Source organism: Myotis nattereri (genome assembly GCF_964212035.1).
Source record: "Myotis nattereri genome assembly, chromosome: 11".
Classification (NCBI taxonomy): Eukaryota; Metazoa; Chordata; class Mammalia; order Chiroptera; family Vespertilionidae; genus Myotis; species Myotis nattereri.
Genome location: NC_138086.1, coordinates 58,230,919 through 58,252,877, shown reverse-complemented (window position 1 = coordinate 58,252,877; position 21,959 = coordinate 58,230,919). Strand labels below are relative to the sequence as shown.

General features: G+C 40.5%; 1 pseudogene across 1 annotated transcript; it reads left to right on the top strand.

The window, feature by feature from the left end:
* The first annotated feature begins 5,217 nt into the window (after positions 1 to 5,217).
* Positions 5,218 to 6,097, top strand: LOC308526777 (ribosome production factor 2 homolog; annotated as a pseudogene). Its single transcript has one exon. The product of its transcript is annotated as a ribosome production factor 2 homolog (transcript).
* The last annotated feature ends 15,862 nt before the right edge of the window (positions 6,098 to 21,959 follow it).

Genomic DNA, 21,959 nt, shown 5'->3' with positions numbered 1-21,959 from the left:
ATGAAAATGGATTCATAAGAAGACAGAAGAACCCTTAGAGCTTTGCAGAAATATGTGGAAGAGTCGCCATTAGAAAAGACTGGGCTGCCTTTTAGTGGAAGGGGCTCAGAGTATTAAAATGGAAGCAGTCATGTCAATGTCATCTCATCCATTCCCTCAACAGATATTTATTGAGGATCTGTTTGGATGCCAGGCACGATTCTAGTCCTTGGGGATATGACAGTGAACAATAGAAGGAAGGGGCCTACTTTCAAATAGATTATATTCTAGTGCAGAGAGAATATAGACTCGAAAACAAATATGTAAGTCAAAGGGCTCTATAGAAAAAATAAAATGGCATGAGGAGTGCCTGGAATAGGCTAGATCCCTCCACCAGGAGTGCTGGCCAGGCCACTCTGTGGACCCCAATGATGAGGAGGCGGCAGCAGTGAGATGGGGCACAATAGCACCGCTTTGAGAAGCCTTGAACATGCTGGTTACAAGTAGCACGGGGGAGTTTACTTGACTGCTTCTGTCACCAGAGGTTCTTGGGAAGACCTGTAGCTCTGATGTATGCTAATGGATGCACTGGGGTCTGAGGAGGAAGACAATTAGAGAACCTGTGCGAAGTCAGCATTGCCCTTGCACTGCTAACATGTCTGAGGACAACCTATCCAAAGACACGCTCAGCTGCAACCTGACAGGCACATGCAGAGCAAAATAACCCCTGAATCTTCTATGACTGTGCAGCTCTAACCGTGCACTGAAACACCCTTACCATTGCAACGGCATGGAATGTCATTACAGAGCCTCATGTTTCAGTGGAAAGAGTCCAGACCCAGAGTTTGAAGACTTGAGTTCAGGTGTGGACTCTACCTGTGAAAACAGTGTAAACTCAGACAAGCTGCCTAATCTTTCTGAGTCTCAGGTTCTTCATCTGTACCAGGAAGAATGAAACTAAGATCACAGAGTGACAGAGTTACTGCAATGATGACGTGAAACCAATATCTATAAAAATCCCAAAACAAAATGCAAATATTTGCGTCAGAATTTATTCGTCCTGAACCTAATCCAGCCCCACTGTGGATGGACTAGCCTCTTAAATACCAGCCACAATAGATATACCCTTATATCCTCTCATTCCCTGTGAATTGCCAACCAAGAAGAGCTGACTGGCATCCTTAGATGAAGCATCTGCCTCTGGCTTCTCTCCATAAGGACAAATTAATTCTCAATTTCGTGGTCCAGGTGCTGTGTCTATCTAGTGCATCATGCACACATCCAAGGCATGATTCCATTCAGCCCAAAGCAATTCACATTAGAAATATTCGAGCCACACCTCTGTCCATTCACCTCTTTTTCCTGGGGAGCCTGTGGCCATTCTTGACTCATTCAGTGTCTTCAAGTGTAAGGCAGAACTGTGGCAGGAATGTTCCTTGTGATGGTGACCAAAGGCCATAGCAATTCAATGTGCTCACTGATAAATAGTCCCACTGCGGTTCACTTTTCTGGTTGCCTGTCCTCCTCTAAGTTTTTTCTTTGTTTTCTTTTTTTCCTCTCTCTCTTCCTTCCCCCCCCCCCCTCTCTCTCTCTCTCTCTCTCTCTCTCTCTCTCTCTCTCTCTCTTTGAGAATATGTGTTAATACTTTCCAAAAAATGAATCAAAGGCTACCCATTTCTGAAAGCTAGATACACATGGACAGTGTGCCTTTATAATGCTTGTTACAAAACGACTGGAATGCAAAGAATGGAACCTCCATAGGAGCTTTAAACCGAGTATGAGTGAACAGTGATTGCCCGGCTACATGTGGCCTAACCAGCTTTATAATAAGACTTGTGACCTAATGGCAAAGCAAAAGGAATCAAAGAGAAATGGCTCCCATGGGCTCCGCATGTAGCTTTCAGCCAGATGGTGGCAGGGTTATTCCATCATATGCAGAGTTGAGTCCTGGGATCTGGCTCTTATGAGAAGTTATGGCACTCAGCCTCACCATTCACCTGAATTAGTTTCCTATTGCTGGAAGAATTTACCACATACTTAGGGGCTTAAAACAACTCAAATGTATTCTCTTGTTCTGAAATTTAAAATGAGTCTAAAAGGGCTAAAATCAATATGTTGGCAAGGCTGGTTCCTTATAGAGGATCTAGGGAAAATCAATTCTGTCTCTTCCAGTTTCTATAGGCTGCCAGCATTCCTTGGCTTGTGGCACACCACCACAGTCTCTGCTTCTGTGGTCACATCGCCGTCCCCTTACTACCCACTCTAATCTCCCGCCTCTCTCCTATAAGGACCCTTGTGGTTACCTTGAGACCACACAGATAATTCAGGATAATCTTCCCATATCAAGATCCTTAGTTTCATCACATCTACAAAGTCCTTTTTGCCACATAAGGTAATATTCACAGATTCCTGAGATTAGGATGTGTACATCTTTGGGCATCATTATTTCCATGATTGCTGGCCTCGTTCAAGCTGCCCTGACTAGTTGGGGATGAGAGGAATTGTCTAACCAGAGGAGAAGAAAGCTCAAACTGGCTTAAATTGACAGAAGCTAACCACATTTTCTTATCGCTATTCCAATATCTTAACTAGGTCTTGACATACAATAGGTACTCAAAATGACAAGACTGCAGTTGTCCCCCAATATGCATTTCACACTTTGTCCTATGTCAATAGAATGCCATCGTTTAGTTGAGCACAAGGCTGCTTGTCATTAGGTGTTTTCAAGTTCTGGCTCATGGGAGCAAAAGAAAGATGTACAGCTTCCAGACTATGCTCCTGGAGTGAAGCAGTGAGCCCTTCTTCCATCTCTCCTTCCCGTCCTGCTGGCTGTAACTAAGATGTGATCATGGGAACAGAAACCACTGAATTATTCCATGAGATGGGAGCCCTGAGCTGAGGACCAGCAAGGTAGGCAGAGCCTGGGTCCTTGACATGGTGGACTGCCTTATCTTCCTGGGGCTGTTTGTGCTCAAACTATTTACAGACAATTAGAGAGCAATAAACTTCTCTCTTGTTTCGGCCTTTGTTACAGGAGCTAAACTTGTCTCCTAATATAGTTTTCAATGTATGAGCTTGATATCTCTCCACAGCTTTGCCACTAAATGGATATATGATCTTACAAAGATCAGTTTGTCTCTCTGAACTTTAGTTCCTTTAGCTGAAAAATAGAAATTATAATAACGTGTACCTCATGTGTTGCCGATATTAAATGAGAGTGAACATGTGGCCATCATTTGTGAACTCTAAAGCACTTTATAAATATAAGGGTTGAAAGATTAAAATGTAAATTCTGATTCTTCCTCAAACGTGCTTGGCTTTTTAACATTTCATTGTCTAAAAGGCTCTGCCAATTTTCTCATTGACTTTCACTTATTTAATAAGGTCAGCAGTATAATTTGTACTATATATGTAAACTTTTTTCTTCTAGGATTTAATAAAACTATTTTTATTTTGAATAGAAAAAATGAGACCCATTAATTATTATTTTTCTGAATTACCCTTTGTAAAAATGTTTTCACCACTAACCTTTCTTTCTACCCTTTTAAGTTACTGGCTGGGGCTTCTGTAACAAAAGACAGATTACAAGGAGAAATTTATTTAATATAAGTTTTATATTAAAATAAAGAAATGAAGACCCAAAGATCCAATTTGAGTTGAACATTTATATACTGAATTGGAGAGAAGGTAGTAAATTCTGCAAGCATAACAAAACAAAGGGCTAGGGCAGAAAACGGTGAAAAAGTAATTAGGAAAAAAAGGGTTAGATTAACAAGCTTGTTTGTACAGACTTTTCTATACTTTGTATAGAACATGTGGTGTTTTATCTCCTTCTTTCAGGAAGAAAGGAAGAGGGGTCAGAGCACCCATCTTCATCGCATCGGCTGTTTTTTAAGTGCTTTTAGGTCAAAATAATCTTTATGCCAAAGTGGCATATTTTGGGGTGGCATATTTTGTACCCTTCCCTAGGCTTAAACTATGCCCATTCCTCTGTCAGTGAACGTGTGTAAGAGAACATGGTTACCCAAGTTCGGATTTAAATGGAAAACTGGAAAAGGGAATGTGAAAGGCCGTGTGCTGGGTGGGATAAGAAGTCATTCCAGGAACGAGGATTGGCTGCCCAGAGTGGAAAAGTGGTCAATAACCAACCCTTTCCAACATGTAGAGAGTCGGGCACGCCCTGCCCAGGGAGCCGGGGGACAATAGCTCTGACGTTCTCAGCGATGCCTTGTCTCCCAGCTCAGACCCGGAGCTCCGGTTAAGCCACGGCTTGAATTCCACATTCAGGATGTGCTGATAGCAGAGCTTGAAGGGCACAGACGGCGCAGGGTGCAGTCTGGTTGCTAGACTATTCTTCCAGGACCCAATGCCTCTGGGTGTACCCTCAGGTTGCCTTTTTGGTTAGTCTTTATTCATCTTCATTCTTTACCATTCTACCCTCTGTGGGACCTCAGTTGTGGCAGAAAAATGAGAACTTTGAAACCGAAGAAAGTGGGTAATATGGAACTCTTACATTTTGGCATCAGCAGTCCTTAAGAAAAGGCTTTATCAATGTTTTTTTTTTTTAATTATTGCTTAAAGTATTACAAAAAGTATTACATATGTCTCCTTTTTTTTCCCCCCGCCCTTGACAATCCCCTGGCCTCCCCTACCCCCCAGTGTCTTATGTCCATTGGTTATGCTTATATACATGCATACAAGTCCTTTGGTTGATCTCTTACCCGCCCCCCTCCTGCCCTCCCATCCTCCCCGGCCTTCCTGCTGTAGTTTGACAGTCTGTTCGATATCAATGTTTAATAGAGTGAAGTGAACATATAGTCCCTTTTGTTATCCTTTGGTCTCCACATAATAAAAGTTATCCACTGACAAATTTTACCATGTTTGTGCGCAAATTCAAAAACAATCCTTGCCCTAGCTGGTTTGGCTCAGTGGATAGAGCGTTGGTCTGCAGACTGAAGGGTCCCAAGTTCGATTCCGGTCAAGGGCACATACCTAGGCTGCAGGCTTGATCCCTAGGCCTGGTCAGGGCAAGTGTGGGAGACAATTGATGTGTCTCTCTCATGTCAATGTTTGTCTCTCCCCACCTCCCCCTTCTTTTCCATGCTTTCTAAAAATCAATGGGAAAATATCTTTGGGTGAGGATTAACAAACAAACAAATAATAATAAATTAAAAAATTTAGCTTCTTGCAGTAATCCCGCGGTGCACATGTGTTAGTACAGCTCCGGGTGCGGTAGCGATGGAAGCTCTGGATAGGATTGTAAAGCCCCAAACGAAAAGGGCCAAGAGATTCCTTGAGAAGAGAGAACCGGAACTCAGTGAAAATATTAAAAATGCCATGCTTATTAAAGGGGGAAATGCAAATTCAGCAGTCACACAAGTACTTAGAGACGTGCATGCATTGAAAAAACCATATGTTGTTCTGTATAAAAAGAAAAATATTATGAGACCATTTGAGGAGCAGACATCATTAGAATTTTCTTCAAAGCAGTCAGATTGTTCTTTATTTATGTTTGGCTCCCATAATAAGAAGTGGCCAAATAATCAATTAATAGTTCGTATGATTGAATTAGGTATTGAGAAGTTTGTCTCTCTAAAAGATATTAAGAATAGTAAATGCCCTCAGGGAACATGTGAATATTTGCTGGTAATGCTTTTGATGTAACAAAAGACAACAGAAGGCTAAAAAATCTTCTTATTGATCTTTTCAGGGGCCCCGCAGTAGCAAATATCTGCCTGGCTGGTTTAGAGTATGTCCTACCCTCCACTGCACTGAGGGGGAAGATTTACTTTCAAAGCTATAAGCTGCTGTTGAAGACATCTGGTTGCAGAACACCACGGACTGAATTGGAAGAGATGGGACCCTCATTGGATCTGGTGCTGAGGAGGACACATCTGGCCTCAGATGACCTTTATAAGTTATCCATGAAAATGCCAAAAGCCTTCAAGCCAAAGAAAAAGAAGAATATCTCCCATGATACTTTTGGTACAACTATGGAAGGATTCATATGCAGAAGCAAGACCTAAACAAACTACAAACCAGAAAAACGAAGGGGCTGAAGAAGCGACCTGTAGAAAGGATAGCAGAAGACCAGGAGAGAAAGGCAAAGGGAATTTAAAAAAAATGGATGGAACTTCGCCCATAACTCGTTTCATTGTCGTCTGTTGACATAAAGAGAATTATGTCAAGCATCAAAATAAATAAATTAATCTAAAAATTTAGAAAATAAAAGAAATCCTTAAGAAGTAATTAAATTTCAAATTTGCAATTCAGTGGTCATTCAAACCTTTCTACTTTTGTGTTTGGTATACATGGGGCACCTTTTGGAAGCTGTTCCACATGCAAAGGATTGTTCTGAGCAAATACCAAACTGGTGCATGCAAAGCCACCCCTACACGGCAATTACACACTGGAAGCTCATAATAGGCGCATGAACCACTTCCTGTATGAGTTACTCAGCTTTACGCACAACTTTTCTCATTGGAAGGACCGTGTCTTCTGGCTCTACCTTTAATAATGGTGATAATCGTAATAACTGTAATAACTCAGCATTACTTTCTAATTACAAAGAAAATTTCTCCTAAGGAGCTCAAAGCACTTCACAGACATGATCTCATTCATTCCCAGAACCTCTCTGTGCTGCCTGTTGGTCACTAGCAAACTCATCATACCAGATGGTCACATTCCACTTCTCGGTGCTCTCACCAGGCCAAGACGGCAAGGGAAGCCTTCGCACGCCCCAAACTCTGGCAGAAACTTTCAGCCATTTCTCAGTGATCTTTATGATTCAACTTTAGATATCAGTATCTAAAGCATCACATGACGGCTGAAATCTATAGAAGAGATACTTTTCATGGTTTCCGAATATCTTTAGACGGTGCCCCGATATTTGGAATACCCTGGGAAAGGTGCTCTATATTCTCTGTGAATGGAGAGCCCCCAGTGCACACATCTCCTAGCTGCTAATGACTTGCTGTTGCTGCTCTTTCACAGAGTGGAGCCCAATGTCTGGATCAGCCCTCCAAAAGGGGGCTCAGCACCTTGCCTCGTAGGCCAACTCTGGCTAAGAATGAGTTTTATGTTTTTAAATGGTTACATGTATAAAATGGTTATATAGGTCCCTACAAAATATCCTCAATTTTGCCTCTTAAAACCCAGTGTCTAAAATACTCACTCTGTGGTTCTTCGCTTTAAAAGTATGCCAGGCCTTGTTCCAGAGAATGGGATTGAAATGCAAAGGTAGGGACGAGGGAGGTGAGCAGAATGGGTGGTTCCTGAACTATGTCAGGGCCCCGTCGGGAAAGATCCTGATGCTCAGATTCAGAGGCAGTAATTAACCTGACAGAAAAAGGTAAGGCCTGGCCATGATTTACTGGTGCTCTACATGCCCATTTAATTTCTCGGAGGGACTGTTTCTTGGGTCCTAACTATACTTCTTCCAGAAGAAGTCATTTTGTATATCTCCAATGTGGCTACACTCAGTGATAGTTCTTTGTTTCCTCTTGAGGTTTAGATTTTCAATTGCTGAGATAATCACACATGTGTATTTTTAACCGTATGTATTTCTTGTGTCTCAGCTATTTTATTTTTACCAGAAAAAGAAAGGATGAAAAGCATAGCTACGACATACCTTGGAGATGTTTTCTAGTCTTCACAGTCAGTGAATAAGCAATGGGTGTGGTAGTCTTGACTTTATTCGTGTTTTGCTTTTCTGATTTCTCAGCTTTGGATTAAGCTATTGCCTAAATTTTAAGGCATTCAACATTCAGAACCTGTTTGGAGGCAGTTTGATAAGAACCCACAGGAAAGGACAGATTGGGTGATGGGCCTTGTCCTCCAGGGTCACAAAAGACTGCTACTCTGCTCTGTTTCTGAGGATAGCACTGCCTTATCTGGTCTCCTAGGTCCCTATGTACCCCTCACCTTAGCATTTTGATTATTTTTTTCCTTCCTGTTTGTTCTTCCCATTATTCCTCCTGTTGGACCCAAAATTTGGCCGGATAAAATGATAATGTTTGAACCAGGTGACACTGGGCCCTAGTGTTTGCTGTGGGCTGCGCCATACATAGTAAATGGAGTTATCTCTGACAATGAAGCGACAAAGGCAAGGTGAGTACATGTTTCCTGGGCACCATGTTCTTAAAATGTGAGTGCATCACAGCAGCAATCGATCCCTACATGAGAGCCAAGTATTAAATATCATGGACAGACTTTCCCTAGTCTTGTCCTCTCCCGTGATATAGAGAAGAAAGGATGAGATGACATGAGCAATTGCTGGAGGAGTAGTCAGAACAAACCTATTTGATGTGACTTTGAAAATCACGTGGGCTGTAAAAGAGATTAGTCACCAGTCATGGTACCCTGTAAACCAAGAAAACATTTGATGGCAACAGATAACAGAAGACAAGAAGCACTTTGTAAAAATAATTATTGGGAGTCAATGTTAAGGTTCTATTTGAAACATTAAAAAGTAACCTCTGGAGTGACACCGAAAGCACAAAAGAAAAAATAGATTAGTTAGACTTCATAAAAATTAAAAGTTGTTAGGTATCCAAGAACATTACCAAGAAAGTAAAAAGACAATATATAGAGTAAGATATTTGCAAATCATATCTGAAGAGTGATTAATATCCAGATTTTATAAAGAATCCCACAACTAAACACAAGAACAAAGAACCGAATTTAAAAATAGGCAAAGGACTAAGTAGATATTTCTCCAAGAAGATATACAAATGGCCCATAAGCACATAAAAAGATGCTCAACACCATTAATTGTTAGGGAAATACAAATCAAAACCACAATGAAATACCACTTTATACCTACTAGGAGGGCAATAATAATAATAATAATAATAACAAAACTAGAAAATAATAAGTACTGGTGAGGATGTGAAGAAATTGGAATCCTATCACTGGTAAGAATGTAAAATGGTGTAGCTATTGTGGAAAACATTTTGGTTCAACATAGAACTACAATATTGCCAGCAATTTCACTCCTAGGTATATATCTAAAAGAATTAAAAGCTGGTACTAAAAGAGATATCTCACACCAATGTTCATAGCAGCATTATTTACAATATCCAAAAGTTGGAAAAAACACAAGTGTCCGTTAAAAGATAAAGGGATAAACAAAATGTAGTATATACATGCAATGGAATACTATCCAGCCATTAAAAGGAATGAAATTTTGATATATGTTACAACCTAGATGAACCTTAAAAACATTATGCTTAATGAAATAGGCCAGACATAGAAGAACAAATATGATCCTACTTATATGGGGTACCTAGAATAAGCAAAGTCATAAAGATAGAAATAGAGGTTACCAGGAACAGAGAGTAAGGGAGAAGTTTTTGGTTAATGAGTACAGTGTGTATGTTCAGGATGATGAAAAAGTTGAAATATAAGCAGGGGTGACGGTTACACAACACTGTGAATGTATTTAATGCCTCTGAACTGCATACGTACAAATGGTTAAAATGAAAATATTGTTATGTATACCTTACAATTTCTAACAGTAATCCTTGTTTTGTTTTTGTTTTTTGCTGAAGGGCTAACTTTTTTGTTTGTATTTTGGGCTTTTCTTCTCATCATTAGGATGGTGGCTTACTAGCTAGAAACTGACAGCAAAGCCTCCTGCAACAGCAGCTGTGATTCTGCGTTCCTCACCGGGGAACTGGAATCGTGCCCGTCATTGTAATTTCAGCACACGTGGACTGAGCTTGGAATACGTGTATTATAGAGCAGAGCTACAATTCATCTTAATGATGGTATGTGAAGGAACATCTCGGCAGGGCACCTTAATGAAATGACAATTGGTTGAAGACTTAGAAGATTAAAAATACCCAAGACTTTCAGAAGCCATATCTATTCTCATTTGGATCCTTTAAGGGATAGTGTACAATGTTCTCAGCTAAATAACAAGAAAGCTTATAAAAAAAATAGAGTAAAAAATTTTTAAATATATTTTTCAAGGATGCCCTTAGAAATGTCTAATCAGAAAACCTAAAAATATGAACCAAATTCTCAGGTTGGAATATATCACATAGACAACTTCTGGCAGAAACTTCCTAATGAATGGCCTAAAATACTGCAAGAAAATATTTACAGTTTCCTCTCTGGGGCAGATACTCTTGGTCAAGTCCTATGTTAGACACAGTGCGTACATTCTATCATTGAGCCCAGAGCAGTCCTGTGAGGCAGGTGACAGTGAACCCACGACACTGATGAGAAAAGTGAGGCTCAGAGGTGATAAACAAATTAACTGAAGCTCATATTAGACGAGCCGTCAATGTCATGAAGGCATGACTATCATTGAATAGGAAAAACATGGCCATATCATCTCATTTTATCATCACATGGATCAATACCATAAAGAATTACCATTCCTTAGGATGCACTTTAGGAAATGCTAGACATGCCATTTAAACTTCTCAGTGTGATATCACACAACTTCAGAGACATCATGGGAAAAGGCCTGGGCTCCAGAATCAGATAAATTTGAGCTTGAATCCTTAACCGTTGTAAGCCTCATTTTCCTCATCTATGAAAGATGTTAATAAGACCACTTTGCGTGTAGTTGTGAGGGTTAGAAAGAATGTGAAGAAAGATTTATTATTTTAGCCTCTCAATAAGTGGATGTCTTCATTGTCATCGTCACTGACTTTTTCACCACAATTCCAACCTGAGGATTTGGTTCATATTTTTAGGTTTTCTGATTAGACATTCCTAAGGGCATCCTTGAAAAATATATTTAAAAGATTTTTACTCTATTTGTTATAAGCTTTCTTGTGTGTCCTCAAGTCCTGCCATTAAGAGAAACTATTATATCAGAGCCTAACCTCTGAAGAATTTATATAAGCCTAACCAACCTGAGGGACGGGAAATACCCAACTCCATCCCCCTCTCGCCATCCTGTCTCACATTAGGGGTGCAGGGCTGAAAAGGGCTTGTGAGCCCAAATCATAGGACTATAGAACATCCCCTCCCCTCCACACCTCACCACCATCCCACTAAAGGCCTATTGAGTTCTTTTATCCAACATGGCATGCCCAGCTTTCAATAAAAAATGACAAGATATACTAATAGGCAAAAAATGCATTTTATAGAGAAAGAGTAACCGTAAAAAACTAGTTTCAGATATGGCAAGGATGTTGGAATTTTTAGACAGGGAATTTAAAACAACTATGATTAATATGCTAAGAGCTCTAATAGATAAAGTAGACAGCATGTAAGAATGGATAGACGATGTGAGCAAAGAGATGAGCATTTTTAGAAAGAATAAAAATAAATGCTAGAGGCACAAAACACTGCAATAGAAACGAAGAATGCCTTTGAGAGGCTCAATGGTAGATTGGACATGGCTGAGAAAAAAAGTCTCTGAGCTTTAGGATACATCAGTGGAAACTTCCAAAACTAAAAAAGAGAAAGAAAAAAATACGAAGAAGAAGAAGAAGAAGAAGAAGAAGAAGAAGAAGAAGAAGAAGAAGAAGAAGAAGAAGAAGAAGAAGGAGAAGAAGAAGGAGGAGGAGGAGGAGGAGGGGGAGGAGGAGGAGGAGGAGGGGGAGGAGGAGGAGGGGGAGGAGGAGGAGGAAAGAAAAGAATATCTAAGAACTGTGGGGCAACCACAAAAGGCATAACATATGCATAATGGTAATACCAAAATGAGAAGAGAAACAAAAACAGAAGAAATATTTTAAGCAATAATGACTGAGAATGTCCTAAATTAATGTCAGAGACCAATCCACAGATTCAGGAAGCTCAAACACCAAGCAGGATAAATGCAAAACAAAACAAACAAACAAAAATAACAAAACCATACACACAAAACCAAAACAAAACAAAATGCATATTATTACGTGAAAGAGACCAATCTGAAGAAGCTACATACTGTATGATTCCAATTTATCACGTTCTAGAAAATGCAGAATCATAGACACAGTAAAAAGACCATTGGTTAAAAAAAAAAAAAAATCATTGGTTGCCAGGGGTTATTCTCTCCAGCTCCTCACTGCTTTATTATACAGATGAAACTAACCTCTTCCTCTATAAGAAAGAATCCCTCATTTTTCAGAAAGAAAAACAAGGGAGCAATTGAACTAGAATTACAGGATTCCCTGTGGTTGGCAGCAAATATTGCTACATTCATAAGTTTTGTGCTGTTGTAGCACATACCTAATGAATGATGACTCATTATCTATTACAGGCAACTTCTGTTGGAGAAGGCCTTAACTCTCAGTCACGGCAAGAGAGAACCTTTCTATTCTCCTGGGGAAGATAGGGCACCAGCTTGGAGAATGGTGTCAACCCTCCTGCTTCAAGGACCTGGGGTCTTGTCTTAGCAGTCCCTCTCTGCTTCTGTCCTTTTTGGCTCCTAATATCTTACTTCCAGAACCTGAAGTTTGCTCAACCTCAAGGGAAACTAAATAGGTAAATGTCTGTTGACCAGGTCAACCTTCCTTGCCCACTCCCCTCTTCCAGTTGCAGGCAATGCTGGGATGGTAGCACACAGTCACTGGGGAAGGCTCACTGGGGTCACCTGGGTCGGGGAAGCAGCCAGCAGAGGCCATGTTCAGCTGATAATGTGTTGACCATCCTTAGAAACTCTAGAATAACTGGAAATTCTGCACTTTAGATATTATTGTAGAAGTCTGCACCAGAGGCTTTTCTGTTGTTGTTGGTAGTGAAATGAGTAGTGTTCAGATATGTGGTAGGCTGTAACAGCAAGCCCCAAAAGCCAAACACTGAGCTGCCCTCCAAGACTAGCACTCCATTTGGTCCACTGCTCTTTCTGCCATCCCATTGAAGGAACCAATTATAAAGCTTGCCCAGAGACCCCTGGCCAGTGTGGCTCAGCTGATTGAGCGTCATCCCATGTATCTAGTGGTCACCCATTCAATTCCCAGTTTGGGGGACACATGCCCAGGTTGTAACAGGATGTGGCCAACTGTGTACATGGCCATAGTGGAAGAGATGCAGACCTGAAACATGAGGGCAGGAGAGGGGAGAAAGGATGCTTGAAAGCAAGGTAGGATCAACCCAAAGGAAAATTGTGTGCTCTTCACAATTTTTCCACTTCAGAAAAGTAACATCAACATTTTCATATGAAATCCACACTGGGAGGAAACCATTGTAGATAAATTCTCACTGCTGTGGTTGCATTGTGAACAATCATTTAGCATGTATGTATGTCCCAATAAAAATGTTATGTAATTACAGTCGATCCTCATTATCCACGGATTCTCTATTTGTGAATTCTCCTACTCTCTAACATTAATTTGCAACACCAAAATTAACACTCCTGCTGCTTCTGTGGTCATTCACAGAAACGTGCACATGCAGAGAAGCAAAAAAAAATTGAGTCCCCAAGAGTGCACACTCCCAGGTGGGTCTGACCAGGCAACAATGCTGCTTTCTTGCTCCAGCTTTCCTACTCTTAAGAGATTCGTTATCTCTTTAGGTCCACTTTCTCTTTTTTTGCATTTTTGTTAGTGATTTCACTGTTTAAAATAGTCCCCAAGCCTAGAGCTGAAGTGCTGCCTAGTGTTTCTAAGTGCAAAAAGGCTGTGATGTGCCTTATAAAGAAAACATGTGTTAGATATGCTGCGTTCAGACATGAGCTATAGAGCTGTTGGCTGTGAGTTCAGTGTTAATGAATCAAAAATATATATTAAATAAAGTGTCTTTAAACAGAAACACACTTTAAATACAAAGGCATCTTTGTGAGTTCTGAATGTAGATAAGAATTATTCTATTATTTCACTAAAATTGTGTAAATTTCTTCTCTTGCTCCTTTTTTTTTTTTTTTTTTTTTTTTTTTTTTAGTTAGCCTTCACCTGAGGATATTTTTAAAAAGAGTGGAAAGGAGGGAGAGAGAGAGAAACATCTATGTGAAAGAGACACATTGATCGATTGGTTGCCTTCTACACGTGCCCAGACTGGGGACCCTGAGATAGAGCCTGCAACCTAGGTTCGTGGCCTTGACCAGAATCAAACCCAGGCCCCTTCATCGAACCCAGGACTCTTTAATCCGCGGGCCAACATTCTATCCACTGAGGCAAACCAGCTAGGGCTCTTGCTTCTTGCTTGATCGGGGGCGGGGGGGGGGGGGGGGCGGGGAGGTCACCAGAGTGACAACTCAAGCCCAGCTAACAAAGAACTATGTCAAGGCCCACATAAGGTCACGGCAAAAGTGTGAAGTGAAATCCCCAATGCATAAGGCAAGAAAGCCAGGCTAGGAAGACTGGTAGGTGAATAAGCAAAAGACAGTCCAGGACATGAAGAGTGCTGGAGTTTGCAGTTTGTCTTTCAGTGAGAATGCTGAGATAGCTTAAAGGAACAGAAAAACAAGTGTAACTGCTGGGCTAGATTTGGAAAGAAAGGATTCTAGGGGTGTAATATTCTTTATCCCAAAGAAAATTCTTTTCACATTTCCACTGACCTAGATTAAAACTATCCACTAAAGAGTTTCTTCAAAAAATTAAAAATGGAACTACCATTTGACCCAGTAATCCTACTTCTAGGAATATATCCCCAAAATTCAGAAACACCCATCAGAAAGAATATATGCATCCCTATGTTCATAGCAGTGCAACTTACAATAGCTAAGATTTTGAAACAGCCTAAGTGCCCATCAGCGGGAGAATGGATTAAAAAGCTGTGGTACATCTATATAATGGAATACTACACAACTGTAAAAACAAACAAACAAAAAAACCTCTTACCATTTGCAACAGCATGGATGGACCTAGAAAGCATTATGCTAAGTGAAATATGCCAATCAGAGAAAGATAAGTATCACATGATCTCACTCATATGTGGAATATAATGAACAGCATAAACTGATGAACAAAAATAGAGCCAGAGACATCAAAACATCAAACAGACTGTTAAACCTCAGAGGGAAGGCAGGGGAGGGCGGAGGGGATAGAGAAGAGATCAACCAATGAACTCATATGTATATACGTATGCATAACCGATAGACACAGACAATAGGATGGTGACAGCTTGGGTGGGGGTGTAGGAGGGCAATGGGGGAAACAGGAGGACATGTAATACTTTCAACAATAAAAATTTATTTAATAAATAAATAAATAAATAAATAAATAAAAACTATGCATTAAACAAGACAGAAGTACAGTTTTCATTTCTAAAATAATAAAATTCTTTTTTTCTGATTATAAAAATGATATCCAATCATTTTGAAAATTTGAACAATATAGGGAATCACAGATTATCACTCCAAATTCCATCCATAAGAGATGACTATTGTTTGCATGTTCATGGTCACCGTACAAATGATCTCAACAATATGCCCTAGACATCAATAGTTATAGAGCAAGAGAAACATTTTAAACATAGGAATAAGATTCAGCAGCATTTACAAATCATCATTTGTTTTTAATCACCTATGGGAAAACAATTTGATTTTTTCATCTGGTGAGTCCAAAATCAAAGCACCGTCAGATCCTAAGTTCATCCTCACAGGACAGAGAAAGGACTTGTCTCCTCCTTTTCTTAGAAGGACTCTAATCCTATCACGGGGCTCCACTCTCACGATCTGATCTAATTCCCAAAGGCCTCCTCTCCACCTCCCAATATCACCACATTAGGGCTTCAACATATGAATGGGTTGGTGGGGGGGGGGGGGCGCGGAGGGAGGGGAAGCATACACATCCAGTTATAACAATATGTTACAAATATTTATTTTATGTAATTAATGTTTTTAAATGTGTGAATTTCTCTAATCTTTTATTTTCAATGTCTTACCGAACATCTCCACCCAGATATTCTCTAGACTCTTTGGACTCAATAAAAAAATAGGAATGATAATAAATAATTGTTTGAGATTTATCAGGAGCTGCCACAGAAAATACAATATCACTCATCTTCTACATGGTAGGAATTATTACCTCATTTTTATAGATGAGAGGACTGAGTTTCTTCAATAGGTGACTTGCCCAAGACACCACCCCACCAGTAAATGAAGGAAGGAGGAGCTATCACTATTAAAACCTTACTATATTCTGTTTTATATACTTTTTTTCATGTAATCCTCATAGTAATGCTGTGTAGTAAGTGTTATCTCGAATGTAGGTAAATGAAGAAATAGCCTTAGAGAGCTCCCCATTCATTCCCTGCTTCCCATCACATAAGACAGAAGTGCAAGGCACACAGATGCAGGAGCTAATGAACACATGAGCAACAGTGCTCTTCTGCACACTATCGGCTTCCATATGGATACAAAATAGCCTTTTAATTGTCTCATTAAAATTCTTATTTCCTTCAAGAAAAATCTCTGAGAAACAAAAGGGGAAAAAAATACAAGTGATCACTTCCGGTTGTTTTCAGAAGTCCATTAGCTCTCTGAAAGCAGTCTCCTTGGTAAAGAATTACAACGGCATTATATGGTTCTAGGAAAGGGGTTCACATAGTAAACATATTCCCTTAGGACATATTTTTTCTCTCAAATTTAACCTCCAAATAATTACATATTATTTACAAATTTCAAATGTTACCTCACTGTGTCATGGTCTCCATAATAAATAAAGACTAATGTTTAAGAGAAGAAGAAGAAGACAAATAATTTCAAGGCCAACTATGTGTCACTTGTAGATTAAATTTGCAAATCTATTCACTCAGTGTGCTCAACTGGGAAGACGGGAGATACAGAATTAGGCCCCTAAGTGACCTTTTCCTGAGAAATAATTAATTGGCATGTGCTGTGCTTTGTTAAAGAAAGCACACACCCTTCATGAATATACATGTAGTGTCTTTTGAAGCAAATAAGTCCAGATTTTTTATAAACTCCCCCTCCCTTCTTTTTGGACTCTGCATGTTTGAGCAGCATGAAGTTCTATACAGTCTGTACAAGTTTTCACAAACAAATGAAAAGCTTCTGGAACCAGTCTTCTACTCACGGGTTTCCATGAGCCGTAACTGGCCGTGTAACACAGAATATAAACTCATGAGCAAGAACGTGTCAGAGATGAGCCATGTCTGAAGAACAGCTGAGTCACCTCTTCCATTCACAGAAGCCAGACTGAGCTACCGACAAAACTAGATGTGTCGTTTCTGCGGTAGATGGGACGGAAGCATACAGTGTTACAATGCTGACACGTAACGTAGGCTACCAGTAAGGGCGAAGGGACACCCCACCTGCCATGTCCTCCTCTTCCTGAGAGGAACAAGTCAAGGGTACATTGGGAGTCTATGACGACAAACCCAACCACGATGAAACCCCTAACTCTTAAATTCTGTGTATGCACAAGTTTTATTAGAATACTTAGAAGAGGTGTTATTTCTCTAAACATTGTGGGAAAACTCTTGGTATACATGAAGTTTTAAAGCTGAGTCTACAAAAACAGCTTCTAAAATGCTCACAGTTTAGATGAGAGAGAGAAAAGGCTTAAGGGAGAGAGAGTGAAGGAAATTAATCTTCAAAGTTTATTATGTAAGGTAACATGCTTGATAGTTATTATTTGCCCAAACTATTCAAGACAAATGAGTCTACTGACTGATAAGGGGGAGGGGGCAGGGACAGAGGAGGGGAGGAGAGGGGAGAGAAGAGGAAGAGGAAGAGGAAGAGGAAGAGGAGAACGGCTCCAGCTATTTTAAAGTTAATCAGTATCCATGGCGATGTATTTCTACAAAATAATACAGTGGACTAAGCAGGGGCTACTGGAGAAAAGAGGGCAGCCTTTTTATACCCCCGTACCCCACCCCCCAATTCAGATGAAATACACATAACATAAGAAAGGACCGCTGGCAAGTAGCCACAGGAAGAGCACCTGGAAGATTAAAGCTGTGGCCATAACATTAACAAAGTACAGACCACACTGAATTAATGAGCACTGGAGATAGACATTCAGTGGAGTCTTAATTTATTTTCCTTTTCTAGCTCATCCTTTAAGAAAATGACAGTGTCTTCTTATCGATTTTACACTCAGAGATCAATCAGAATTGCCCTGACTCAGACAAAATTTACAGCAGTCTCTGACACCGCCCCAAGCATGTGGACCCGAACAGACATTACAAGGAAGCAATAGATCATGTTTGTATGTAGAGCTTGACGTGCTTAAAAATAAGCTAATCTGTAGTGGAATTTCCTTCTTTTTGACAAGTTGCTCTGCCCAGCTCTTCGGCCCCTTGTTATGAATTTCTCTCCCGGCTCCACTATTAATTATAACATGCGAAAAGGATTCATGTATTTAGGCCCCGAGGGAGGTCATCTGATCTGCAGTTTTAGAGAAAATATAAACTAACAGATCACTCCTACTTAAACAATGTGAAATGTCACTGAGGTACTCCATTAAAAAAAAAGAAGAAGAAAAAGCTAGAGGTGTTCCGTCAAGAGCTATGATCAATTTTGACAGCCCAACAATATCAGGGCTAAATGATGGGCCTGTACATTCCTAAACAGTCCCCAGTGGAAATTGCTGTATCCGGAAGCTCTTTTGTGCAAGTAACTAGCTGCATTAAATGCAATAATTATAGAAAAGACACTGACTGGCGCTCTGGCGGCTGTTGGCTAAGCTGACTTGTTTCCACGCCACCATTTATCCTGTAACTGGGCTGCGCGTGCCCTGACGAGACCCGCTGGAGACAAGTCTAAGGAGATCCCACTTCCAAGCCCAGAGAGGCTCTGGCTCACCCCGTGCCAGTGGAGAGAATTAGTCTGGGAGGCATTTGCTCAACAGGGAAAGAGGGAAAACATGAAAACAGCTGCTTGGGGGAAAATGCATTTTGTGTGTGAATTTGGCTGGGATGGGGCTGTGTCTGCCAACAGCTCAGCTACAGGGAAAGCCTTGGATCGATGAAAGACCCGCTTCCTTCCGAGGCACACGGTAGCTAAACCTCCAGCAGATGCAGGCGCTGGATAAAAGATGATGGAGTAGATCGAGTGATACCTTTTCCTTACAACAAATTGACCGATAATAGCATATAGGAAGACAGTTTTCCTTTATGTGGCTACCTAGAAGGAAATGGAACCATTCAGGTATCAAAATATCAGAATAACAAAGTGAACTGGAGCAGTTTGGGAGGCCTCTCTTAAATCACTGATTGATATATTTGAATATATCACAAAAAATTAAAGCTAACTTTAAAACGCATATATATGCTAAGTGAAGCAAGCCAGAGAGAAACGAGTACCATATGATCTCATTCAGAAGTGGAGTCCAATGAACGAAATGAACTAATAAGCAAAATAGAGACAGACTCATAGATACAGAGAGCAGGCTGACAGTTGGCAGGGGTGGTCTGAGGGGAGTAGAGGGATAGAGCAAAAAAGAAAAAAGGAGTAAGAACTCATGGACACGGCAAGTGTGGTGATTGCAGGAGTGGGTTGTGGGGTGGAGGAGGGCATAGGGAGGATAAATGGTGATGGACAGAGACTCGACTTGGGATGATGAATACACAATACAGTGTACACATGATATTGTAGACTTGTGCCCCTGGAGAATTTTGTTAGCCAGTGTCACCCCAATAAATTCAATAAAAAGGGAAAAATACCATATGGAGAGCAACATAGTCTTCCTCTATAAAGAGGATTGTCACGATTCTTAAAGTTATCTTTTTTGAAAAAAAATCCCACTAGAACATAGCAATATTTGAAATATTCAAGTTGTTAAGAAAGGTAACTCCAAAAAGGCTTCCCTCACTTCAGTATGCTAAGTGAAATAAGCCAGTCAACAAAAGAAAAATACCACCAGATCTCACTCATTTATGGATAATTAAGACCATTATAAACTGATGAACAAAAATAGATACTGAGGCAGAGCAACATCGAACAGACTGTCAAACTACAGCGGGAAGGCCGGGGATGGTTGGGGGGGTGGGTAAGAGATCAACCAAAGGATTTGTATGCATGCATATAAGCATAACCAATGGACACAAGACACTGGGGGGTATGGGAGGCTAGGGGAAGGTCAAAGGGAGAAAAAAAAAAGGAGACATATGTAATGCTCTTTGTAATACTTTAAGCAATAAAACAATAAAATAAAATAAAATAAAATGCAAAAAGAAAAGAAAACACCGTTACATCAAGGGTGTTTCACAGATAGGGTTTTTTGGTTTTTATTTTTGTTTTTTAGTTGTTTTGTTTTTGCTATAAAATGCCCACACATGGACCCTGCCATTTTGTTTTGCCAGGAGATAATAAATATCCATAAAATCATATCCAATAGGAGTGAATATAATTTAAAATTATTTACTGAGAAACCCCTCTTTTCCAAGTTCTGATAGTCCCTGGGGATACAGATGAAGAAGTTATGGCCACTTCCTAAGCGGAATCTAGTGAGAAAAAGAGACATGTCAACAATTATCTTAATGCAATGAGATGTGTTCCATAAAAGGGTGCAGTCCTATAGAAACACAGTTGAGAAGATGAACTCATAATGAAGAAAATAACATTTCATTTGGACTTTGAAGGGTGAACTGAACTTTTCCAAGGTGACCCGGGAAGAGTGGAGAAGAACACCATCCCTGTCAGTGGGAACAGCATGAGCAAAGGGAGGTATGGAGGCATGAAAGTGAGCCAAGGTCCTGCAACGGGAGGCAATTAGGAGACCAGCACAGAGAGGGCTGGCAGAGGAGCAGCCAGACCAGTGATGGCGAACCTTTTGAGCTCGGCGTGCCAGCATTTTGAAAAATCCTAATTTAACCCTGGTGCTGTGTCACATATAGAAATTGTTTGATATTTGCAACCATAGTAAAACAAAGACTTATATTTTTGATATTTATTTTATATATTTAAATGCCATTTAACAAAGAAAAATCAACCAAAAAATGAGTTCACGTGTCACCTCTGACATGCGTGTCATAGGTTCGCCATCACTGAGCTTGAAGGCGATGTGGGTCAGCTCAGCGGTCCCAGAATGTAGGCCATGGAGAACCTCCATGTGTGCGTGTGTGTGTATGTGCACGTGAGCCTGTTTAGCAGGAACTTAGCATGACTGTTCCCTGTAATGATGACTCTGGCAAAAATGTCGAAGCTGGATGGTTTCATTAGGCAAGTCGTGGCAAAGGCAGTGAGAACACAGCTGTGATGGTTCAGGCACCTGATTGAGCTTTCCATCTAGGTGTGTTTACTATATTTATATGTCCCCCAGATTGTTTTCCTCAATCTGGGTAGATTAGCTCCTCCTGCTCAAAATTTTGCAACTACCCACTTTCTCCCTGTGGGAAACTTGATTGTAGTTGCTTTAGAATATGAAGCTAACAGACCCCGGTCTCTGGGAGAGGTGAATGAGGGCAGACCCCGACTCTGGAACCAGGATGGTCGACCCAGTGCTTAGCTCCACCACTTATTTGTGGCTTGACTTTGGCAAGTTACTGAGCTTTGCTGGGCGAGGGTGGCTGGCATCCATGGGAAAATGGTGATAATAATAGCACCTACCATTTAGGCTTATCGTGAGGATCAAATCAGTTAATGCCTAAGTGCTTTATAACAGCATCTAAACCAGCCGTGGGCAAACTACGGCCCGCGGGCCGGATCCGGCCCGTTTGAAATGAATAAAACTATTGAAAAAAAAGACCGTACCCTTTTATGTAATGATGTTTACTTTGAATTTATATTAGTTCACACAAACACTCCATCCATGCTTTTGTTCCGGCCCTCCGGTCCAGTTTAAGAACCCATTGTGGCCCTCGAGTGAAAAAGTTTGCCCACCCCTGATCTAAACTGTCAGCTCTCTTTTGTCAAATATGAAGAGGGATTTCAAAACTAGCAAAATGGGACAACTGCCTAGATCTAAATATTATAATGTGGTCAAATATATTGATCGATGATTTCAGGGGAGTCTCTCAAACGGTTCCAAATAATTTTTCAAGACGGATATTCTGATACTGAGGGGGTATCCTTCCCGGTAGAGCTAAATATCTTGATCTAAAGATTGCTCTACAAGATTATTCAGATCCATTTTAATACAGATGAGCCTTGACTCACACAGAAGTTAGGGGCGCCGACTGCTAGTGCAGTA